The sequence below is a fragment of the Leptopilina heterotoma genome, unplaced genomic scaffold, assembly GCF_015476425.1.
Source record: "Leptopilina heterotoma isolate Lh14 unplaced genomic scaffold, ASM1547642v1 Lhet_63, whole genome shotgun sequence".
NCBI lineage: Eukaryota > Metazoa > Arthropoda > Insecta > Hymenoptera > Figitidae > Leptopilina > Leptopilina heterotoma.
This window is the reverse complement of record NW_025111149.1, coordinates 750,389-776,481: the sequence shown is the minus strand read 5'-3', so window position 1 is coordinate 776,481 and position 26,093 is coordinate 750,389. Positions and strand designations below refer to the sequence as shown.

At 28.2% G+C, this 26,093-nt stretch overlaps 2 protein-coding genes across 3 annotated transcripts in view; one reads left to right on the top strand and one right to left on the bottom strand.

Moving 5' to 3' along the window:
* Nucleotides 1-8,465, bottom strand: part of LOC122509818 (facilitated trehalose transporter Tret1-2 homolog) — a 327,738-nt gene extending 319,273 nt beyond the window's left edge. Inside the window, exon 1 of the mRNA XM_043624074.1 lies at nt 8,238-8,465. The gene's annotated coding sequence lies outside the window, so the exon portion shown is untranslated. The remainder of the gene's footprint in view (nt 1-8,237) is intronic.
* LOC122509825 (mediator of RNA polymerase II transcription subunit 20) overlaps nt 1-26,093 on the top strand; it is a 423,200-nt gene that overhangs the window by 336,752 nt on the left and 60,355 nt on the right. The window lies entirely within an intron of this gene.

The window sequence follows — 26,093 nt, the reverse complement described above, 5'->3', positions numbered from 1 at the left end:
AGTTTTTTAAGTAGACTTTTGTTTCGTTACTGCATCAGAATCAAAATAGAAAGTAACTTTTGTTTCTATATCAGCAAACAAAACTAAAGTGGAATGGACTTTTATTTCGTTACTAAATCAAAATCAAAATACATTACTAATTTCATTTTGTTATAAAATATCATAACGAAATCAAAATACGATTTCCGTGAAGGTCCCTGATTAAAACTTAAAACAATATGTTGAACATATCTTTTTAGTGTGCGAATAATATTAGATAAATAATTGTTGTTATAGATTTATTTATTGTAAAGTGAACTAATTAAATGTATTATAACTTTAATTAGTGGTCCCTACCTACTAAAATAGTTGCCTTTACTAATAAAAAATGGTAAATCTTTTTACTATTTAAAAATGGTATCTGCAACTATCCAATTAGCAGCAGTACCTATAGTTTATACTAACCAAAATGGTATTCGTAAACATTTTATTGGTAGCGTTAACTACTTTGTTTTCTCAGTGTAGGGATTTTTTGTTTGAAAAAACAAAATATTTTGCACCATTTCTATTTTTCAGTTAAAATTTTTTAAACAAAATTCCAAGTTTTGTTTTGAAATTAAAAAAACATATTTTTATGAATCACTTTTTTAAATAAAATTTTGAGTTTCATTTGGAAAAATAGGAAACAAATTTTCTTAATTTCTATTTTTTAATCACGACTTTCAAACGAAATTATAATTTTTTTTATAAATAAATGAAAAAAATTACATCATTTCTATACGATAATCGCAACTAGCGACGTACATATATCTTATTGTAACATTTTCATGCTTGAATTTTTTAAAATAACGTAAATTTCATAATGCCATGTACCTATTAAAAGGTTTTCAGAAACTAATAACTGGTGGTATTAGTGACGATAATAAAGAGACAAAAAAATGTCTAACGCAGAATTCACTTCAAATATCTTCTTCTTATATCTTAATACACTGAGAAAAATAAACAAGACTGGGTACTATCCGGACAGGAATGGTCTATGTCCAAAAAATGTTTTTCGTTTAGACAGTACTCTTTTCTTTCTGAACAGGAACCATTCCTATCCGGAAAGGGCTCAGTAATGTCTTAGACATTAATAAAACAGACAGTAGTGAAATCAGGGCTGATAAAAATCATGATTGTTTTTTAAATCAAAACAATCCGATTTTTTTTATTTAAATAATTACATTCTCATCATATGAGAAGGTATTAGTTTTATGCAAATTTTGACTTTTGCTAATTTTATGAAATCTTCACGTTTTAGGGTCCCCTGAACCCAAAAAACAATGGTTTGGCGATGGTGTCTGTCTGTGTGTCTGTCTGTCTGTAGACACAAAATGTTGTTCCCATTATAACTTTTAAAAAACTTATCGGATCGTTTTTAAATTTAACTCTCTTAAAGTTAGTGTAAAAATGAAGGCTTAGTTCGTTAACCAGCCATTTTCGTTAAAAAATACAAAAAGTACAATAGTTTCAAAATTTTGAAAACTCAATTTTTTTAAATTTTCAAATTTTTAACTTTATATTATTTTAGGTTAGGAAAATACAAACAACTTTTCTTTACAGCATTTTTTGATAAAAACTCAAATTTCGGAGTTATAGGCTCTTAAATGGTCAACAAAACTCAATAATCCCAAAATAACGCTAAAAATCAAAATTTTTCCAAAGAAATAAAAGTAAGTTTAACTGTTTTCACATAATCTCACCCAAATACACCCAATAAATATATTTATAAACATAAAACTCTCAATTTCTCGAAACCCACCTTCTCTCCAAAAATGGTTTGCGTTTCAATTACCAGCTATAAGCGTAAAAGTTAGATAAAAAGGAATACTTTTAAATGCCGAGTGGCAGTTTTTGAAAATTCAAAATGGCGGATCCAATATGGCGGACATATATTTAAAAATGTAATGAATTCGCTTGAAACTTGTTACTCGGGGGTTTTCGGGGTCGCTGATTACGAATCTGTAGTTAGATTTCCAAAATTCAATATGTCACATCCAGTATGGCTGACAAATTTTCTTAAATTTGATCAATTTGCTTGAAAATTGTCACTCTGGGTTTTTTTGGGTCGCTGATCACGAATATATGTACAATTAGTCATATTTTAATATGTGCACTTAATTAGTTTACTTTTTTGAATAAAAATTTTCTTATTAGAAATTTTAGTTCCCTGGGAATATTCTCTTATGGGATTGTTTGTTTGTCTCAAATATTTATAGCCTTATAACAATAACACTGGGTTAGCTGCTTTATAATAGATGAATACGACTTTATTTTTGTGAACTTGTGATATAATTTTTTAACAAAGTCTAACTTTATCCTGCTATTAATGTACGTTTTATAAAATTCGGTAATTTTCCATTAGTTGTTTTTGGTATTTTCGTGACTATTTTGGTTATTGTTTTCATTAAAGCAATCGAATTCTTTTACAACTTTTCAAGACTTTAAAAATCTGAAGAGTAGTTAAATGTTTTTATTATCAATTTGAATTGGATTGATAATCTCTGTGAATTATGTAAACTTAAATTTAAAAAATTATTCTTCAATTAATCGAGAAATTCTTTATAATTAATTTCTCGTTTGGATCTCTTTTATTAATTTTCTGTATTTAAATACGAGTAAGTTCCTAGTAATGAGAAAAACTATTATTACTGAATATTAAAAAAATTAAATTTCAAATTATTTGATAAATCACGTAATACTTATCTTTTGTTGTCATCTCGAACATAAGAATTGCAATAATGCGAAATGATAAAAAAGTTTACAAAACAGATGAATGTTCAGTTGCTAAGTTACCAGTTATTTATTTGAATTGACACTAAACATTCATCTTCTTTCTTTAATCAAATTAGACGTAAACGAATTTTGATTAAAACGTTATATAATGGAAAATTACCGAATTTTATAAAACGTACATTAATAGCAGGATAAAGTTAGACTTTGTTAAAAAATTATATCACAAGTTCACAAAAATAAAGTCGTATTCATCTATTATAAAGCAGCTAACCCAGTGTTATTGTTATAAGGCTATAAATATTTGAGACAAACAAACAATCCCATAAGAGAATATTCCCAGGGAACTAAAATTTCTAATAAGAAAATTTTTATTAAAAAAAGTAAACTAATTAAGTGCACATATTAAAATATGACTAATTGTACATATATTCGTGATCAGCGACCCAAAAAAAACCCAGAGTGACAATTTTCAAGCAAATTGATCAAATTTAAGAAAATTTGGCAGCCATACTGGATGTGACATATTGAATTTTGGAAATCTAACTTCAGATTCGTAATCGGCGACCAAAAAAACCCCTTAAGTAATAACTTTTAAGCGAATCCATTACATTTTTAAAAATATGTTCGCCATATTGGATCCGCCATTTTGAATTTTCAAAAACTGCCACTCGGCATTTAAAAGTATTCCTTTTTATCTAACTTTTACGCTTATAGCTGGTAATTGAAACGCAGACCATTTTTGGAGAGAAGGTTGGTCACGTTGACAAAGAATGCCTCATATATATATATATATATATAGGTGATTAAATTTAAAATGTCATTTTTGATCCTATTAGCTTTGATTTTTCGATGTTTGATTTTGAACTTAACGATACTCTATTTTGGTTGACTAGAATATATGATGGACAAAAATAATAGTGGTCGAGCAGGTGGAAGCAAATTTTAATTTTCACCAGGTGAAAAACGATAGGCGGAAATGATAAGAAATTTTCTGTTTTCGTTTATTCTTTTCTCAAATAAATTCTTACAACTTTAAAAAGTTAAAATATTTCAAATTACAATAATGAATGTTTCAACATGACTTAAAAAATATTTGTAATGAGTTCTGCCACAAATTAATATACTTTTGAAGACCAAAAAGACATATGAACATTGAGGGACACCACTGACATTTTTGAAAGATTTCACTGATATTTTTTTTTGAATAGTGAGAATAAAATCAGCCTATAAATTACAATCCAGTATTATATCTTCATTAACTGCATATATAAGGAGTAAATTTAACACAAATTTATTAAAAATAAAATAATAAGCTGCAAGAAACAGAATTTTGAGGGGACACCACTGACATTTTGCTTCATTTCTCAATTTCGAAAAAGAAAGACTTTATTTTTAAGTTAAAGTCGGTGCGGTTTTTAAAGTACGTGTAATACCTGAAAACGAGATACAATAATATTTAAAAAATATTAATATTATGAACAATTTTTTGATGGGGACACCACTGACATGGTGTGCTCGACAAAGTGTTACTTGCTTTCTGCCACTAACCGTACAAGTTATAGATGTGATAGAATGTTGTAATGTTTTTTCTTTAAGAAGCTATACATATCACCAATACTTTTAACGCTTAATAAGGCAATTATCTGCACTAGGTTATTTAAATATCAGGCATGATATTCAAAATTTGCGATAATTACTAAAAAATATGAAACTTACGGACAGGCGATTTTGATTTTTTTCTAGCTCTGGATCAAAATTATTCTGCTAGCACAATTACTATATAAAAATATAGACTCTTAGCTGTACAAAATAATTTTTCTGGTACTAAAAATGTGAGAATCAACAATTTTTATTATTAGGAAAAATTCTGATTTCTTAAGTGCGGACAGGGGACACCACTGACATTTTGCTTCTAATTCTTCTGCCACATTTTTTCAGAGAATTTCTAGCGACTAAGAATTATTAATTTAAGTAGAAGGAGTCATTAAGAAAATTAATTGACTTCAAAAACTTTTATATATGAACTAGTATTCCAGATTTTTGGGCAGGACATGAAAATGACATTTTAAATTTAATCACCCATATATAACGCTTTTTAATAATCTTAGGCTTATTTTAAAGGTCATTTTCTACGGAATAAGAATTACTTATAGCCATTAACCTGTAATTTTTTTTTGGAATAAGCATGACGTCAAAATTGGACAAAAAAATTGGAAAAATTTGAAATAAATTTTTTGTACTAAAGACTATTCTAGAACATATATAAAACATAATATGGTGTAGATTTTTCAAGAAAATTTAATAAAAAAATATTTTTGAACTTCAAAAATTATTTTTCTTTTAATAATATTCTTTCAAATTTTTTGAATTTTTTTGTCCAACTTTGACGTCATGCTTATTCCAAGTAAAAAATTACAGGTTAATGACTATAATAAGTAATTCTTATTCCGCAGAAAATGACCTTTAAAATAAGCCTAAGATTATTAAAAAGCGTTCATTATTTTAGAAGTTATTCAAATTTTTGTAAAACATTGAAAATGACGATTTTTAAGAATATCTTCTACAAATTTTGGCCAAACGACTTCTGTGAGATCTTATTCTTTTCAAAATTTTATCTTCTTTCAAAATATAAACCAAAAAAAATTTTAGTTTTCATGAATTTTATGTTAAAAATTTTTTTTTATTCCTTTAAAAATGGGTGGACTGACAATTTCGGACGGTACTGTATATTTTAATTTTTTTATTTTATTACTATTTATCACTATTTATCACCAAATTTATTTTGATTATCATCAATAATTTTTACCTGTTACAACTATAAATTTTTCTATGTTAGCGAAATTTTTAATTGTTTCTATTAATACTTTTGCTATTTTACAGAAATTTTTTGCTGCTCCAAGTGAAAATTTTATTCCGTAATTTTATAATTTAAAATTGAATAGGTATAAATTAATCTAAATCGAAAATTAATATTTGTTTTGACAAATATTATTGACGATTAATAAAAAAAATACGAGAATTTGTTATAAATTGAATTTATTGAAAATGTCTCGCAATGAATTTTGAGTTCTTTTTTATACCAATTCAGAAATTTGTCATTTTTTTTTACTAAAAAGATTGGAAATTTGCATATAAACTTTCTATTAAATTAAAACTTTTAAATCTAAAACACTAATTGAATTTGAATCCACTTAATATTAGTGCACATATATAAAATCATTGAGTAGAAAAAGAAATTAATTTGAAAATATTAAAATTCTTTATCAATTAAAGTGTCTATTTCCTCTAATTAAAATGATATAGTTAATTAAAATGCACACTTTTCATTGGTCAAATTTCTGCTACATTAAACATTCAATGAAACGAATTTACATACAAGTAAAATGATTATCCCGTTTATTATATATATAAAGAGAGAGACACACACAGTTTGCAGATTAAGTCTTTTTTAACTATAAAGTTTGTCCGCATTTTCTTATTCCAGAAGTTTGTATAAAATTTAGAAATAAATAGAAATTAATGGACCAGAAATTGGAGTAAGGAGGGGTGGGGGTATTTTGTCTGGTAAATTAGGCTTCATACTTATGTAATTTTATGTATGTGTAGAATTAAAATGTTTTCTCTAAATTATAAATTAGTAAAAATGTTTACTAATTTGAATCAGTGACTGATTTTTTGCTACTGAATTAGTACTAATAAATTGGTAGAAATTACTATTAATTACTTAATTTTACTAATAATTTGTAAAAATTAATTTATTAGTAATTTGAAATTGAAATAAAATTTTTTATAAACATTTTTTGCTTGTGAATTAGTAAATTTTATAATAAATTAATATAAATTACTATTTATTAGTAAATTTTAATGTAACTATTAAATTTCAAATTTTATATCAATAAATTAGTAGAAATTAGTATTTATTAGTGAAATTTACTAATTTTTATAGTTTTATAATTTATTGATACTATTTGTTAGTAAATTTTACTAATAAATTAGTAGAAATTAGTACATATTAATAACATTTACTAATTAAATTAGTATGTCTTAAATAAATAAAAGTAAATTTTAATACTTAATTAGTAGAATTTAGTATTTATAAGTAAAATTTACTAATAAATAGTAATAATAAATAATAAAACATATAAAATTAGTAAATTTTGCTAATGATTTATCGTTTATTAGCAAAGTTTACTAATTTAACAAAAGCTTATTCAAATTAGTTACAATTATTACTAATTCAAATATATGGAGAGTTAGTAAATTTCTTTTAATTTTTGCTTTTGAATTAGTAAATATTGCTAATAAATAATCATTTTTACTAATTCATTAGCAACATTTACTAATTCAAAAGGAAGAAATCAGTCACTAATTCCAATATCAAGTGTAGATTCAATTATTATTAATTCAATGAAAACAAATTTAATTATTACCAATGAAATTTGAATTAATTTGAAATAGTCTTGAATTATTTTCAAATAAAAATTTAGTGCTAAATTTCTGGTCAAATAAAAATTGTCCTAAATCAATAAAAGAAAACTTGAGATAAACTGCCAGAGTTGAATTAAAATTTTCCAGAATGTAAAAAATGGTTGATCGGAGTAGTCTTTAAAATTTCGTAACATCAACATTTTATTTTCATTTCATTCCCGTCGTGATTTTCTTTTAGTTTTTTAGTTACGTTTTTTGTTTGTATTTTTAGTTTAAGTAGATTAAATTATTATTAATTAAATTAATTACTTTACCATGATTGGTTGAATTGGAAATTTAGGTTTTATTAACGAGACTGTTGAGAAAATTAAAACAAATTTGATTATTATCGAATAAACTTGAATTATCTATGGTTGATATGGTTGATCGGAGTAGTCTTTAAAATTTCGTAACATTAACATTTTATTTTCATTTTGTTTCCGTCAGAATTTTCTTTTAGTTTTTCAGTTACGTTTTTTGTTTTGTATTTTTTGTTTAGTTGCATTTTCTAGTCTGGTTTTTTGCATTATAAAATTTGTTTAGTTTGAATATTTTGGATTGATTTTGTTGCATTTAAGAATTTTTTTAGTTACATTTTTTGCTTGATTTTTTGGATTACTTTTTGCTCTCTAAATCTGAATTAGTAGAATTCTATTAACAAACGGTAAAATTTTACTAATTTGTAAGTAGTAATTTTCATGGACGACTTTTCCCCTTTTTCAATTAGTAGAATATTACCAATTGTTAGTAAAATTTTACTAATGTTTTAGTAGAATTTGACTAATTGAAATTTCCTTATTTAATAATTAATATTAATAATTACTTATTTAGTAATTAGTGAAACTATTTTATCGATTATTACTAAAACAATTCTGGTATTTGTTAGTATAATTATTACTAAATTATTTGGTGGACGACTTTTCGTATTATTTCATTAATAAATTTAAAGAATGCATTAGAGAATTAGGATTGAGAAGAAAAAAAATGGTGTGTGTAAGAATTTTGGGGATAAGCACCTCGTTTGGCGGCAGATCAGAACTTGGAGCGCTCCATCCCTTTGAGGGTCTCCCTTTAAAAGACGACGATCGCGCGATTCGGTCACGGGGTCAATTCCATGCGTGAGGGTTGGAGAGGGAAGGAGAGAGGTCGTCGCACGGGAAGACGGGTTTATATTATCCCGATTTTGGTTTGCACCACACGCCGAATCGCGGGCAACTGAACAGCCCCGATTCTGCTCCGGCAGTTGGCTCTGGCAATGCGCGACCCCCTGCGCAAAACTTCCCCTTATTCACCGCACGACCTGCACCGCGTGCAATTGGACTGGGGTAGGCCCAGTGCTCGTGGTCGCAATGTCGTAGTGCGACAAAGACAAATACACTCCCAGAGAAAAAGAGAAAAAATAACTCATTTATTTGCGGGGTCAATTCTTTTGTCAAATAATATTATGTTCCTTATTGTCGAATGAATACACTTTTTCTTTCTTTTATTCAATACCAAAGGTCAGGAAATATCAGGAAATATTAAATTTCACAGGGAAATCAGTAAAATGATAGGGAATTTTGTCGAAAGTACTGGAGAAATATCAAATTTTTAGAATTACTACATTTTTTGTATTTCCAGGCATCACAGTTGGTCCCCTTTCCCCTTTTGTCCCCTTATTTCAATTTTATCACCTTTTTCCCCTTTTTGGTGATTTGTCCCCTTTTCACCTTTTTCTAATCAAAAATAATGAAAAATAATTAATTAACATTCAAATAATTAAAATATTATTAATAGTTTTTTCTAGAAAAACAAAAATTCTAATATAAAACCTTCAATTTTTTTCCATTTCTGACAATAATTTCTTTTTAAATAACTTAATTCTTGAAGAACTATCATAAAATTATTACTTAGAAATTATTTAATGAATAATTTTACTTAAATATTACAAAATTTATTGAATTTTAAAAGAGTTGCGTTTACAATTATATTCGTAAATAGATGAATTTCGAAAGATTTTAATTTTAAACTTTATAAAATTTCAATTTCATTAAAAATTCTAAAAAAACTTTAATTTTTGCAAAAATTTAAAAAAATTTAAATTATTTAAAATAATGAATTTATCGAGGAATTTATGTCACAAACACTAAAAAAAATTTGAATTTTGGAGAAGTTTCAAATGATTGCAAAAATTCAATTATTTTTAAAAGTAATAAAATTCTTCGCAGAAATTCAAAAATTTTAAAGAAATTCTCGTCAAAATTTCAATTCTCTTTATAAATAATGAAAATTTTTCTTCAAAATCCAATTATTTTCAAAAATTTTAATAAAATTCTTGGCAAAATTTCAATTATTTGCAAAAATTTTCCTAAATTCAATGATTTTCAATATCTATTTTAATAAAATTTTCCAAAAGAATTCAATTATTTCAAAAACATTTTATTAAAATTTTACGCAAACGTTTAGTTATTTTCATAAATAATAAAATAATTTCACAGGAATTCAATTATTATTTTTATAAATAATAAATTTTTTTAAGGAATTTCATTATTTTCATAAAGAATAATTTAAAATTCTAGAAAATAGTAATTGAATTAAAATGATGAAAATAATTTTGATGAAGTTACAGTAACAATATTCTTATAATAATATAAAATAATGATTTTATTACTTGGTCATCTTTAATTATTATAAAACATGAAGAAATCGATCACTCCGAGTCTTCCACTCGGAGCAATCGATATCTTCATATTTTAAAACAATACAAAAAAATAAAAACAATACAATACAATAAAAACAAAACAATACAATTACAATACAATTATAAGTTGTTTAATTTAAAAAAGGTTTCAATTTGAAATTTTTTATTGTCTTAATTCCTGTGGAAAATCCTGTTCCAAAAAGAAGATTACAAAAAAAAGGAATTTTCCAAATATTTTACTTCTTTTTCTAAAACAAAATAATAATTTTGTTAAAAAAATTGTGATTCATAAACAAAAATAATGCAAAATAAATTGCATTATTATTATCTTTTTTATAATTTTTCATTTCAAATATTTTCAATTTTAAAATTAATATATTGGAAATCATCGAATTGTTGCAAAAAATTGTATCAAAAAATTTGATGATAATAGAATTCCTTCAAAGAATTTTATTATTTAGGAAAATAACTGAATTCTCGCAAAGAATTTTATTAAAATTTTTTAAAATCCTAATTAAATTCTTTTGAAGAATTTCTTTCAATTTTTTTTAAACTAATGGAGTTTCTTCAATAATTTTAATTGAAAATTTTTCAAGCATTTGAATTTTATGAAGAAGAATTTTATTAAAAGTGAATCGAAAATAATTGAAATTTATGGAAATATTTAAAAATATTTGAATTCATTCGAGGAATTCAATTAGAATTGTTTTGAAAATCATTGGATTTTTGTAAAGATTTGACTATTGAAAAAAATAATTGAATTGTTTAGAAGGATTTTACTATTTATAGAAATAATAAAAATGTTTCGCGAGAATTTTTAAAAATTTTAAGAAATAATTAAATTGTTATAAAGAATTTTATAGAAATATTTGAAAATAATGAAATTTTTTCGAGAAATTCAATTAAAGTTGTTTCGAAAATAATGGAATTTCTTTAAAGAATTTTATTAAAATTTTGTATATGTAATTATTTAAAAAATTTTATTAAAATTCGTCGAAATAATTTAATTATGTAAAAATTTGTTGATAAAATTCTTTATAAGAATTCAATATTAAGGAACATTCAATTATTTATTTGCATTTTATTTTTATTTAAATAATTTAACTCTCGTATAATTTTTCAATAGAAATTGATTTAAAAGTGAATTTCAGTTAAAATTTTACATAATTGAATATTAAAAGCATTACAACATGCATTTTTAGAAATAATTGAATATTGAAAATGTTTCAAATTGAAATTTTAGAAAATCTGAATTTTAATATTTTTTACTAACTGTATGATCGTATGATTTCGAAGATAAACGAATATTGACGAAGGAAACGACATGTTTCTAGAAACGTTTATTTTGTAATTAAATTCGGTACTCGACACTCGGGTGAATGACTAACATCAATTATTGTATTTAATTTTGTATTATTTATTTGAGTTATTTTCTTCATTTTTCTCAATTTTATTATAAATTATTATTGGAGTGCTTTTATTGAGAACTGTGTATTTTGTTAAAGACCTATTAAATAAAAAGTTTGTTAAGTGTTAAATAATTTGTGTTCATTTTTATTTATTCTCAGCCGCGCAATAAACTATTAATATAAAACTAATTTTGCGTTGAACACTAACAATTCTGTAGAACTAATTTTATTCAAAAAGTTTAATTGAAATTATTCCAAGTTTTTATTTTCTAATATATATTTAATTGAAGAATATCCAAATAGTCGAAATTTTGGAATTTTTGAAAATTGTCCGAATTTTTAAAAAAATTATTATAAATAATAATTGATGTAAAGAAGAATTATAGTTAAAAATTCTAGAAAATAATAATTGTATTGAAATGATGGAAATAATTTTGAAGAAGTTACAGTAAAAATATTTCTTTTAGTACAAAATAATGATCTTATATCACTCGGTCATCTTTAATTATTATAAAACATAAAGAAAGCGATCATTCCGAGTCAAAGACTCGGAGTGATCACGTTCTTCATGTTTTGAAAATCTTAATTCCTATGGAAAAATAATAATGATTAAATATTTTTTTAAAAAAGAAGTTATTGCTGTTTTCGAATAATTTTACAATTATAGAAATTCGTAAATAAATGTAATAGAACATTTTTTTTGAGTATCTAATTATTTTTAGAGTGGATCAGAATATTCTTTAAGATCAGGGAAAAAGTGAAAATTTGGCTAAAAATCAGGGAAAAGTCAGGAAAACACAAAATTAAATTTTTTTGTCAACTCTAATTAAAATCGAATTATTAAAAAAAAATTGTATAGAAGCTATATGATAAAAAATTTGAATTATATATGCAATTTTTATAAACAAATAAATTTTTGTCCCCTTCTTTGTACCCTTTTTGAGGAAAATATTCCCCTATTCACCTTTTTTGAGGAAAAAGGTACTGTGATGCCTGTATTTCGTGTCTAAAAATACCCTCATAGCACGGGATATCCCGCGAATGTCCCATTTCCATCCAGTGATATCCCTAGGATATCTCAGGGAGATCCCATGAGATATCTCGCGGGACGGAAATGGACATCCCAAGGACATCCACTGGATATCTCTGAGAGATCCCTGGGATATCCACGGGATATGCAAAGTTTTCTTTCGTGGGGCATCCCGTGTGGAATATGTCAGCGCATGCGCAGGAAACGAAATGGGGCCGTACACATAATACGTCACGCAATTTTTAACCATTTTTAACCCCTCCCTCCCCCTATGTCACACTTCGTCACAAATCTTGAACCCCCCCTCCCCCTACGTCACGTCACAAACGTAAATTTCACTGTAAATTTTATATATTGGACAATATATATTATATCTTACACTCTAAATTATTGAATCAGTTAAAAATACCTGATTTAGAAGCAAAAAGTCAGTCACTAATTCAAATAATAATATTTTTTTCTTACAATTAGTTGAAAATAACTGATGTTTCAATACAATTGTTTTTGATTGATTCAATTAGTCACGTTTAACTACCTACATAGCACCGAAACTTTCCTAAAGATTTACTCGCAAGCTTCGACATATTTAAATGCAAAGTTTAGTGAAAATTGTGTAAAGATTTAAAAATCCCACTTCAACAAATGTTTAGCGCGAAACTTTCCTGAAAATTTAACTTAAATTTTCAGGAAAATTTTCACGAAAGTATAGTCGAAAATGCAATTCAAATGTTCAGGAAAGTTTCAAGCTGTAACGAACCGAAGTGGTACCGTTAAATTTCTTTTAGAATCCTAGGTTAGAAGAGCGAAAATCATATACAGTTATACTTTTCTTGCAAATATAATTATTATGTCAAAATACATCAAATGGAACGAGTAAGGTTAACAGTAAAATTGACTCATCATAAAATATAAATTCTTAATTAATTGCAAAATTTTAAGAATCAAACATTTTAAAAGGTCAATCACCTATGACGGAAATTGCAAGCAATTCTATAGGGAGATCATTTGTTCCTTGCTAATCCTTCATTTTCACCCTATTGACAAAGTCGTCTCACTCAAGTTGCTGAAATAATGGAATTCTTTCGCCGAGCTCAAATCAAAAGAAATCGAAAACTCATGTTGTGTCAATTGACCAGAAATACAGTTTGTCGATAAGATTAAATTAATATTGTACATTTTACACTGAAAATTAAGTTGCAACGACTCGTTTTGCAACTATGAACAGAGCTGAGTCAGCTTTATTGTGTAAAGTTCAATGGCTTTTAGGCAAAGTTTCTAAAGAATTAGCAACCGAGAACCACATTTCATCACTCATTTCAATACATCATCAAAATTCCTTTAGTTTAAAGACCTCATTTCGTGCATAAAAACTAATGCGTTCCCTGTAGAGTTGCTTCTTTGCGACACTCAACTCCTGGAGACAGGTTATCGCGAGGATGACCGTCTGCGGTACTCGGCCGGTTCAAAGGTTCGCCACGGGCAACCGAATTCGGGTGGACGTAAAATCCCAAAATCGTGACACGATCATTATACGCGCTGAATACTTCCTAAGTATCGACATTAGTGTTCGTGATTTTTTTACTGTTATTAGTTATCTTAATATAACCAGTTAATTCTTCAATGTTGCAATATTTGATTAAAACAGAAATAATCTAAACAAAACTCGTTAACTCGTCATTGTTTAGAAATTTACTGGAACTTGTTTACTAATAGAAAAGAAAATATTCTTACGCTTTGAATTAATAAACATAATTCCAAAAATTCCGCTCTTACAATAAAAATATCGTTAAAGTGTTCTAAACAGCTTGGACTGAGAATTAACAGTGAACAATTGATTTAACTACAATAATTATAACATTGACTCGCCCTGAAGGGAAAGATGATAGGTTTAACTCTTAACTCAACTCGTTCCATTCAGTGCGACGGCATAAAGGTCCAAAAACTTGTAAGTAACACGTATCGTTCCTATTTTAAATGTCAGATACTAAGTGCTTCTGGTTGATTCTTTTCCTTGTGTAAGGTAAAAAGAAATATTGCTGATAAAAGGAAATGTAAGAACTTTGTCGAGAAAATAAATTTATCTAAACAATGAGAATCTTTCAACAAGCATTAATAATTATTCAATTAACCCTAAATTAATTAAAACAGAGGTTTAAAGTGTAGTAACTTTATTAAACAAGATTGTAACACTAATTGTATAGCTACCCCTAAAATATAAAATAATAAAGTTCGCGATCATAATAAAATTAGAGGGATAAACGATTCCATAAATTATCAAAGGATTAAGCAATATGAACTAATATCATATTAGTTTATAAATATATTTATAAACTCAGCTTAAAGTGTACGATTTTTTAGTTGCTTTTTTTGGTAGATAATATATTAAATTATTCAAATATTTATTCTAACTACATTCTAAACAAATAATGCATTAATTACTAGATTAATTACTGAAAATCCAGTAAATTTTTCCCTTTAAACAAGAAAGAAATAAAATTTTATATGTATGTACTCATATAATCTTACACACGCAGGCGTCGACCTTCCTAGCTGTTGAGTGTCATGGCGACCATGGCGTCGCGTCATTAGATCAGAAGCGTGTGTTTTGCAGTGTGTGATTATAAGTGTTGCTGTTTAATATGTTTAACTTTCCCATTTTTTTAGTTTCTTGTAAATATCTTTAACCAATAAATATTTATCAGTAATAGACAAAATGAATTGACCAAAATTAGTTTAAACCCACACACAATAAATGTTTAGCGTTAAAAAGACATTTTATTGAATTCAACTAATGTTTATTAAATCACAAACAAATAACTTTGATATTAGTCAAATAATCTTTTATTTTTTAAATAATTCTTTTCTCATTCTAGTTATAATTTAATAATGGTTTTTCAACTCTTTAAAGCTCTAATTATTTTTCAACATATTACTATTTCTCACGTAGCATATCCCATGGGGAGAATATTTAGATATCCCGCGCGATTCTCCCATGGGATGGAAATTTGGATATCCCAGGGATATCTCTGAGATGTCACAAATCTCCCTGGGATATCCCAATATCTTGCGAGATATTTCTAGGATATCCCTGGGATATCCTTTTGCTCAGAGGGTACTTTGGAAAACAATTTTTAATTCTTCTCAATTCTTTTTTTATTGCAACAAACAAATATGTCATTGATTCGATAGAATTTTTTTCTTAGTATAATAATAATAATAATATTATTATTAGTAACAACTATTTTTTTTTTTTTTTGCTTAGGGACTTTTGGGAAATCTGCCTACAGATACCTTGGATTCCGCACTCCAAGGTTATGTGGGGTTGGTATGATAAAAAAACAAAAGGAAATATAAAAAAAAAGAAAAATAAATAAATGCTATAATAAATTTAACAAACTGGCGACCTACTGCCAGCCCGACCCACTAAAACCCGTAACCCTTCTTTTGGAGCCCTTTACCCTCCCTCGGAACTGTCGTAAGACTTTAGCCTTCGAGGGTGGCGCTCCAACTCTGTCGCTAATGCGACTTTCTGCTTTTCTCTGCGGTTATCCTGCGTTAATAGTTGAAAATTTAAAACTATTTCAATATAAAGCGGAATTAACAGCACAACAATAATTAAAAATAACAAATGTATAATTAAGTGTAAAAAGTCAGAAGATAAAATTATAAACGGATATATAAAAAAAGAAAAAAAAATAAACGCGTATAAAATATTGAAAACATAAAACTGTACAAAGATGAATAAAAAAAACACAAACAATTAAAAAATGTATAAGGACAAATAAATCACAAAATAAATTAATAAAAAACAAACGAACAAAATTAAAAGCTGTTTAAATTACGCTTTTTGGCGGCCGTCGAGATCCTTCCTCGACATAACCGAGATTATGAAGTTCTCGACTTGCCGCCAATTCTCTTCCGACTGGGTCATCAGCGATACCATGTTCTCCGGTGTAACTTGACTGTTTACACCTTCGAACATGGCCCGCCTCTCCAAGTCCCATTTTCTGCATGAGAAGAGGGTGTGCTACGCGTTGTCCTCAGGGAACTGGCAATATGCACACACCTCGTCCTCGCGTAATTTAAAGCGACACAGGTACGAGTTAAAACACCCGTGACCTGTGAGCGCCTGAGTCAAATAATAGGAAACCTGACCGTATTTCCTATTTATCCAGGTGGCGAGTGCCGGGATAAGGCGATAAGTCCATCGACCTTTCTCCTCACCATCCCATCTTTGTTGCCATCTTTCTATGAGCCTGTGCCTCGCTTCTTTGCGAATCAGGCCCTTGCTTGGTCTTAATTCCTCATCCAAGGAACTTCTTTCTTTAGAAAAGAGAAACATTTCTTCCCTTTCCCTCGCCAAAAGATCTGCTGGCGGGACACTTGCAAGGACCTGCACAGCACTCGTAGATACCGTCTTATATGCAGAGATGATACGCGTTGTTATCGATCTCTGCGCCGACAGTATCTTTTCACAGATGGTAACACATCTTTTGCTCCTCAGGGATGGGGCCCATGCTGGTGCTGCGTAGAGCATTTTAGCATGGGCGACACTCGCCACCAGTCTTCTTTTTTGTTCACGGGGTCCGCCAACATTTGGCATTAACCGTGAAAGATTAGCCGCACACTCGATCGCCTTATTTGACGCCGTAGCCATGTGGTGGTGGAAGTTTAACCTTCCATCCAACTCCACACCAAGGTATTTAATTTGTTTACTCCACTTGACCTCGAATCCGTCTATCACGATTCGTGGGAGCTCATAACCACGTCTGTCTGTGACCAGCAGTGCCTCGGTCTTTTCCAGGGCCATTTCAAGACCTCTGGTATCCAGCCAGCTTTTTGCTAGTCGCAGACATTCGTTCACCAATTTCTCAAGAGTCTCCTCACTTTCGGCAGTGCACACGAACAACGCGTCGTCCGCAAAGCCGATGATCATCGCACCTTCGGGTAGATCCATTCGCAGAAAATCATCGTAAGATACATTCCATACAAATGGACCCACCCTCGAGCCTTGAGGAGCCCCACGCTGCATCTTTTCCCTGAGAGTGCAGGTGTCTCCCTCATATATAACCCACCTGTCGCTAAGATAATTATCCATTATCCGCAACAAGTAGGGCGGCATGTTTTTCTTTTTCATCGACTCGATGAGATCTTTCCATCTTGCGGAATTAAACGCGTTGCGTATGTCAATTAGTAACAACTATTAGTACTAATAATAAGTAGTAGTAACAATTATTAGTAGTAACAACTGTTAGTAGTAACAACTGTTAGTAGTAAAATAATAATTAGTTATTTATTATTATTATTAAAATAGTAAAAATTTATTAAAATAGTAGCACTAGTTATTGTCAGTAACAATTATTGATAGCCCAACAATTGAAAGTAGTATCAATTGTTATAGATACAGCAAACATCCAAAGCAGCAATTGGCGAAATTGTTTGTTGAAATGCGAAATGTTTAAGAACACATTGCTGACTAAATTTGAATTTATTGCTTCGTTTAAGATAGTAATAGAATTTTTCGATACGTTTAACAAAGAATACCCCATCCGCAGACCGATACTATATAGCTTAACCCTTTTCATATACACATGATAATTTCAATGTGAATAAGTATAGATATCTCTTTTGTGCGAATAACGTTCAAGTTTCACATAATTGTCCCGCTTTTCACTGCGTTATTAATTATTATTTTCGATTCTCTATTTATACAGATGGCGATATGAATATAACACATACACTCCATGTACATTCTTTTTTTAAATTTAAAAATCAAAAATTGCAGACTTCAATATTGTATTAATGATCACCATCTTTCTCGCAGGAAGTTACTCTTTACAAACTGAAAACAATGAGCTTCACTCTGACATATGGTAGTAAATGAAAAATGTGGAGAGCAATTATAGTTTTCAAGTTTTTAATGGATTTCGGATTTTAGAGATGTTCTATTTTTTAAGAAAATTTTTTCCAGTATTTAAATATTTAAGTGTAGGATTATTAGTTTAGATTCTTTTGTTTTTTGTTTTATTGTGAATAATTTTGAGTAATTTACATAGTTTTTCGAAGGATATCAAATTGAGACAATAAAAACGTTGTATCGCAATAATTTTGATATTCTTAGAAAAACTGTGTTTCCATGAATTCAGGTAAATAATTTATTTGATATTTGATACAAGTAATAATCGGTTATTATTTGAATGAAATAAATTTCTTCTACAGTACAAACTACTAATTTTCAATTGAAGTTCTAGCACAAATTGGAAATGTTGTTGTTCAAGTGTATACAGAAGCAATTACTGTAAAATTGCATTACAACGGGATTTAATGAAGATGTCAATGTCCAACAATTTCTCCCTATTCTCAAAGTGCTTAACGTCGGAAATGGTATTTGTTCGATATAAAGGGGGTGAACTTTACTCGCACATGCCCAAGGTTCGTGTTATACGAACAAGTTTTGATGATTCAATTTGAATCCCTCAAGTCCTCGGTGCCTATGAAATATATATCTATACATACCCCACAGCATAAGTAGTTAGAAGTTTTGAAACTTCTAGCAAAAAAGAAAGAGAAAAAAAATTTAAACTAAAATTAATAAAAGGATTAATAAAATGAATTTCTCTTGACGACAGATGTGTTTTTGATTAAATTTTATTTTATATAATTCTTCTATCTATTTCCACCTATTCTTTAATACTCCTACGTATTTTTCAATTATAATCAGCTTAAAAATAAATATTTAAATTTTCACTTTGCTTTATCAAAATTTGCGCGTGAATTCAAATAAAACATAATCCACATGTGCGGAAATAAAGTGTCAGGGTGGCCGCAAGATTGACTTTATCAATTTCCCTGTGTTACGTTCGAAACGTAATTATTTTAATTGTTTTAATATTTTTTTTAAACTTTATTAAGATTATATAGAATCTAAAATGGGTAAACTTGTTAATTAAAATTAAGTACATACCTTACTCTAAACAAGCATAAAATAAATGCTAAGGATTAATATATATATATATATATATATATATATATATATGTATTACTCATCAATTTGTTATTACAAATCATAAAGAAAGTCCATAAAAAGAAATAGTTATTTTATATTTTTTATTATTTGGAATTAATAAATAATCTTCTCAATAATTTAGAATATAAAAAGAAATCATTTAAGGAGATGTAGCGACCGTCTCGGGAATTTGTCAATTCTGCAAAAGTAGTCACCCACACAAAGATTCTTCAAAGTACTTATAAAAATTACTAACAAAGGAGAATACATATTACACACTCGCAAAATCCAATAGAGAATAACCAACTCTATCACGTCATTTACCAAGGAATTTGCAAGCTTGCAAAAAGCTTCCTTAGGAACAATAAAGTATTGGCGGGCCGTGTGCATAAGTTTCTCCCACCTATAAAAATTGAGTCAATTTCCAGTGTGTGAACGATTTCCTTTTGGAATTAATCGAAGAGTTTTATTGAGTATTTCCCGCAGAGCGGACGTTTACTATATCCTTATTTTTTCTTTTCCCGCAAAGGCGGAAGTAGATTATTTTTCTTATCCCCAAAAACAAGGGTTGAAATTCAAATATTGAAGTGAGTGTTTTCTTAATAAAAGATAGATTTATAGAAATCTGATATTGTTATTTAACAAGAATATTAATTAAAAAAGAAATCAAATAAAAGAATATATCAAAATATACAAAAAAAACAAGTTAAGAAGTAAAACATAAAAAAGTGAATATTTAAAAGAGTGAGTTGAAATAATAGAAAAAAGAAAGTAAAATTTATTTAGTTCTAAACTATAGTGTTTTTCTGAGTGATTTAATTTAAATCTCAAAGTGAAGTTCAGTTAATGTTATAATATATGAGAAAAACGAATACAAGATATTGAAATTCAAGCCTTGTATTTGTGATCTAAGACCTTTTACTCTCAGTCTCTTTAAATTCTGGAATTTATTCAGAAAATAAGATAAATGTTTAAATACGGTGATCCTGAATTTTAAGCATTACAAATATTATTTTTTGAATATTGTCTCAGATTTAGACCAATCAGAGAGTACAAATTTAATTAGAAGAAAAACAAAGAAAACGAAATTACGCTTTTATAAAAAGTAAAAAGTATAAAATATCGATAAGAGCATAATTGAAATTAAAAACGGGATATCATCCATAAGTGTCGATATTACCCTATATAATAAAAAAGGGAGAAAAAGATTTTTCTCGTACTAAAAAGAAATTAATTCATTGTAAATTACAATTTACAATTGGTGAGTAAACTATATAATAATTCCACATTTATAAATTTTCATGACACGTACTCACACACACACAAGGTGAAATTAATTAATTTTCTTAGTTTAATAAAAGTGTTCATGTTACGAATGTTAAAGAATTTACATTGTTTATTGTATTCTTAAAGGGGGCAATTTTAATAATCCTTAATACTGAATATATACATATATACATTATTTTCAAGGGATAATTTTATTGTAACTATTACTGTATTTTTCTTGCTATTGCTACTTTATTCTTATGTTTTAAATAAAATAACCTAGATTATGTCATTAATATTTTAGAGTAATTATTTGTGTCTTACAACCTATTTCCACCCATCTTTCAATATTCTTTCATAAACCTTAAATACCGTCTAATCGGAGACGTTGAACTGATAACGTACTTAAAGGGGGGATCCTAAATTTTTAATAACAGTATTTTTTCGAAATAAACTTAAAATTTATTTCTTACTGTTAAATACTGAGTGTTTTATTGATTTAAAACTATTAAAAAATTCTTTTTAATACAGTTAAGTCTGAATTCGATTAAAATATAAAATCTTTCTAATAAATAATAATTAAATTATAAACAATCGAATTCAAACATAACACCCTGACATTTCCCTGACATTCTACTGACATAACAACGAATTTCCCTGAGAAAAATTTTTTTGTTTAGAGCAAAAAATGTATTGCGTGACCGTCTTAATTTCTTTAATTGCCCTGACACAAAAATTTTTCCTAACATTTCCCTGACTTTACTGACAAAAATTTTTTTTCTGACATTTCCCTTCTTCTTTAATTGCCCTGACAAAAAAATTTTTCCTGACATTTCCCTGACTTTACTGACAAAAAATTTTTTTCCTGACATTTCCCTGACTTTACTGACATGTGACCACCCTGAGTGTAGCACTATATAGAATTATCATTTGGTTTAAAGCCTGTTCTTTCTTTCACCCTCTGAGCAAAAGGATATTCCAGGGATATCCTACAGATATCTCGCGGGATATTGAGATATCCCAGGGAGATCCCTGGGATATTTGTGACATCTCAGAGATATCCCAGGGATATCCAAATTTCCATCCCATGGGAGACTCGCGCGGGATATCTAAATATTCTCCACACGGGATATGCTACGTGAGGAATAGTAATATGTTGAAAAATAATTAGAGCTTTAAAGAGTTGAAAAACCATTATTAAATTATAACTAGAATGAGAAAAAAATTATTTCGAAAATAAAAGATTATTTGACTAATATCAAAGTTATTTGTTTGTGATTTAATAAACATTAGTTGAATTCAATAAAATGTCTTTTTAACGCTAAACATTTATTGTGTGTGGGTTTAAACTAATTTTGGTCAATTCATTTTGTCTATTACTGATAAATATTTATTGGTTAAAGATATTTACAAGAAACTAAAAAAATGTGAAAGTTAAATATATTAAATAGCAACACTTATAATCACACACTGCAAAACACACGCTTCTGATCTAATGACGCGACGCCATGGTCGCCATGACACTCAACAGCTAGGAAGGTCGACGCCTGCGTGTGTAAGATTATATGAGTACATAGGTATAAAATTTTATTTCTTTCTTGTTTAAAGGGAAAAATTTACTGGATTTTCAGTAATTAATCTAGTAATTAATGCATTATTTGTTTAGAATGTAGTTAGAATAAATATTTGAAACATTTAATATATTATCTACCAAAAAAAGCAACTAAAAAATCGTACACTTTAAGCTGAGTTTATAAATATATTTATTTTCCGCTTTCGTTAATTTAATGCAACAAATATCTAAACAAACTTTTTCTAATTTAAATGCGTTAAATATAATTTCACAGCTCTTTGACACACACTCTTTGACACTTAGAACGATTGCATTTCGTTTCCTGCGCATGCGCTGACATATCCCACACGGGATGACCCACGAAAGAAAACTTTGCATATCTCGTGGATATCCCAGGGACCTCCCAGGGATATCCAGTGGATGTCCTTGAGATATCCAAATTTCCGTCCCTAGGATATCCCTGAGATATCCTAGGGATATCACGGGATGGAAATGGGATAATCGCGGGATATCCCGTGCTGTGAGGGCATCCGCAGATTTCCGAATCTCACAGCTTAAATTACGAATTACACAATTCGTTAAAATGAAATATACCCAGGCGCGAAGTGATGCCGAGTTCAGGGTTTATAAAGATTGGCCGAGCATTGGTCAACATTGATTGAGCATGAGTGATACATTTAATGACAATAAGTTATTATTTGTAATAATTATATTATTTTCATATAAATAAGAATATATTACTAACAATAAATATCATTTGAATAGTAATTTTAAAAAAATAATTTTAGTAAAAAAAGACAATTTTTCTGTTAATTGTTACATTTTTTTCTTGATTTTTAACAGACTTTTAACATTATTTATAAACATGTTCACATTTTTTATTCACAACACAACACACAATTTTATTATTTTATATAAACGCTTATAACAAAGAATGAAAAATATTCGCTCGCATGTGGGATCGAAACTCACGTACCCCGCCCCTAACGCATACCGGAAGTTCTCAACGCACGCATTTAAACCGCTTGGCCACAGAAGGCTGGAAGGCTTCTCGCCTAATCTACTATATCAATGCCAGTGCCGTCACTCTACATGGGATACCAATGTTCGTCCCATACTCGTTTCAAGTCTCAGTAATCTTGTTACAATATTCAGTTCCTGTATTGCCGTGTGCACTGAACAATATTAAATGTAAATATTTATAAATTATTTAATATTCAAATATTTTTTATGATAATTTTATAAGTTAGGGGAGACTGGGGCGAAAAGTTAAGGGGTTACCCCCACTTGCAACTTTGAAAAAATCGATTTTTCTTTTATTGCATTTTTTTGAAGCATAAGTAACTGAAAGTATGTCCTGAAAATTTCAAGTCAATTCCAACAAAATTGACTGAGATATGAGCTTTGAAAGAGACGAAAGAGACTGATATATACTGATTTGTATATACATATATGCATCGATAAAATGAATATCTTTTTTTTAATTACCACCATGACTTTTCAGCCTACTTCTGGAAACCAAACTATTACGTACTCCCACTTACCGGAGTTGATTCTATGTAACTTTACAAAAAAATTATTTTCTTCGTGGAAACTGAAATTGAAACTTTAAACGCGTTTTTCTCGAAATGGCATTTCTGAAGTCGGTGACCAAGATTACTCAAACACTAATGAACCGATCTTCTTGAAATTTTGCAGGCTTATTTAATACATAAAAATGTAGTCTTTAATCGTTCGATTTTCTTTTTCGAAAAAAAATGTCCGTTTTATAGCCAAAAAACGGACGTTTTTTTTCGTTAAAATCGAACTTTTAACTTAGACTGTCAGCCATTTTGTGAAAAATAAATATTTTTTTAAATCCTTCGATTAAAGACTAGTTTATACTCATATTTGACTAAATTTATCCACATTTTTTGATTCCGATGATTCACTTCGCCGCAATGTTGGTCACCGCAAACCGTATAAATAAAAATATTATTTCGTTGACGGCAGTTTGACACTTAACTATGTAATATTTTTTAACAAAAAAATTACTAAAAGTTCTTCAATATGTGTTCTTTAAGATGATATAGTTATAGATTAAAAAGGTTTTGTAGTTTTCTTTAAAAAAATTCATAAAAAAGGCTTATTTTTTTGCGCTACAAGTGGGGGTAACCCCTTAAACTACCAAAACCGTTAAAATTCATTATCTTTCGAACAAAAATAGTTAGAGCATTGCAATTTTAATTATAGAAGGGTGTTATCACCCTAAATAAATGTCCGGAGTTGTGTGCAATTCTGTTTATTTTTGTGGTGTCAATATTAAAAGTTTTTTTTCAACCTACTTTTGAAAATTTTTTCGAAAAAGAAAATATCAACTTTTAAGTATATTTTTTGCATTTTTTCTCACCGCGATTTTTTTACTTCATTATTTGGGTCCCCTGAAGAGATACCTACATGTATTTTCTAAATATCTTTAGTCAGATTTTTTATATTTGTTTTTAAAGCCAAAAACGCACCCTGGGGCGAAAAGTTAAATAATGGGTGGGGCTAAAAGTTAAATGTATTTTTACATGTTGTTAAAATTTTTTTTTTTATTTTTCGTTTTTTTGGGTTTATTTGTTTAAACATTATTTATTTGACATTTGGCAAGTACTCTGTCAAAAAATAAGCCGGTTCACGTGAAATAAACCAAAAAAATTTTTTTTTTTTGAAATTTCAATTTTTTAACTTTACAACTATTCTAAAGCTTTTGTCAAATAAACAAAGATCTTTTATTTACTAAATTACTTGTTTACGTATACTTTAACTTATCTACTATTTATCACCTATCAGAAAATAGTTTTAGTAGGCTAAAAATAGAATTTAACTTTTCGCCCCAGCATGGGGCGAAAAGTTAAAAAAAACAAAATTTTCAAGAAAGGACAAAACATGTATTTTTTGCGAAAATATCAGGAACTTTTTTATTGAAAGTTGTAGAGGACAAGTTGCCCTACAATATTGATATACAAATATTTGCATCTAAGCGGCTTATATTGCAAAAAAAAAATCATTTATGCAAAATTTAACTTTTCGCCCCAGTCTTCCCTAAATTATATATTATTTTTTTTCTCGCACAGTGTCAAATTATTATTTCAAAGTTCAAGAGTTTCATTTATCTGAAAAATTTTCAGTGAAAAAAATGTTCATTAGGTAGTAATAAATATGTATGCCTAGTAGTTTTACACTAGGATTAACTGTTTACTGAATATTATCAAAAATATATTTTTCGTCAAACGCGCGCGACTAAACACAAATAACCTTGAGACGTTGCGATTGTCGTGCTCCCACCATCCCATCTACTCAATGCACTCCCCGCCTGTGACGTCATGAGGGGAAAGCATTGAGTAGATGGGATGGTGGGAGCACGACAATCGCAACGTCGTGCTGTAAAGTCTCAAGGTTATTTGTGTTTAGTCGCGCGCGTTTGACGAAAAATATATTTTTGATAATATTCAGTAAACAGTTAATCCTAGTGTAAAACTACTAGGCATAAATATTTATTACTACCTAATGAACATTTTTTTCACTTAAAATTTTTCAGATAAACGAAACTCTTGAACTTTGAAATAATAATTTGACACTGTGCAAGAAAAAAAATAATATGGGAACATAGTCTAGGTCGGCCACCTTTTTGACTTTTGTTTATAACTTTTTTTTAAAAATGAATTTGGACAATTGAAGTATATGGTTGGAAAGTCCTGTTTAATAGGAACATTTTTTCTGTACAAAGTAAATTGACAGGTTTAAAAATGAAAAAGTTATAAAGATTTAAAAAAAAAAAAATTTGTAGTCCAGGTTGGCCATTACAGTCAAGGTCGGCCATGTTTAAAATTCAAAGGGCATTAATCGTTAAAAAATAAAATAACATGTTTGGAGTTACGGAAAAT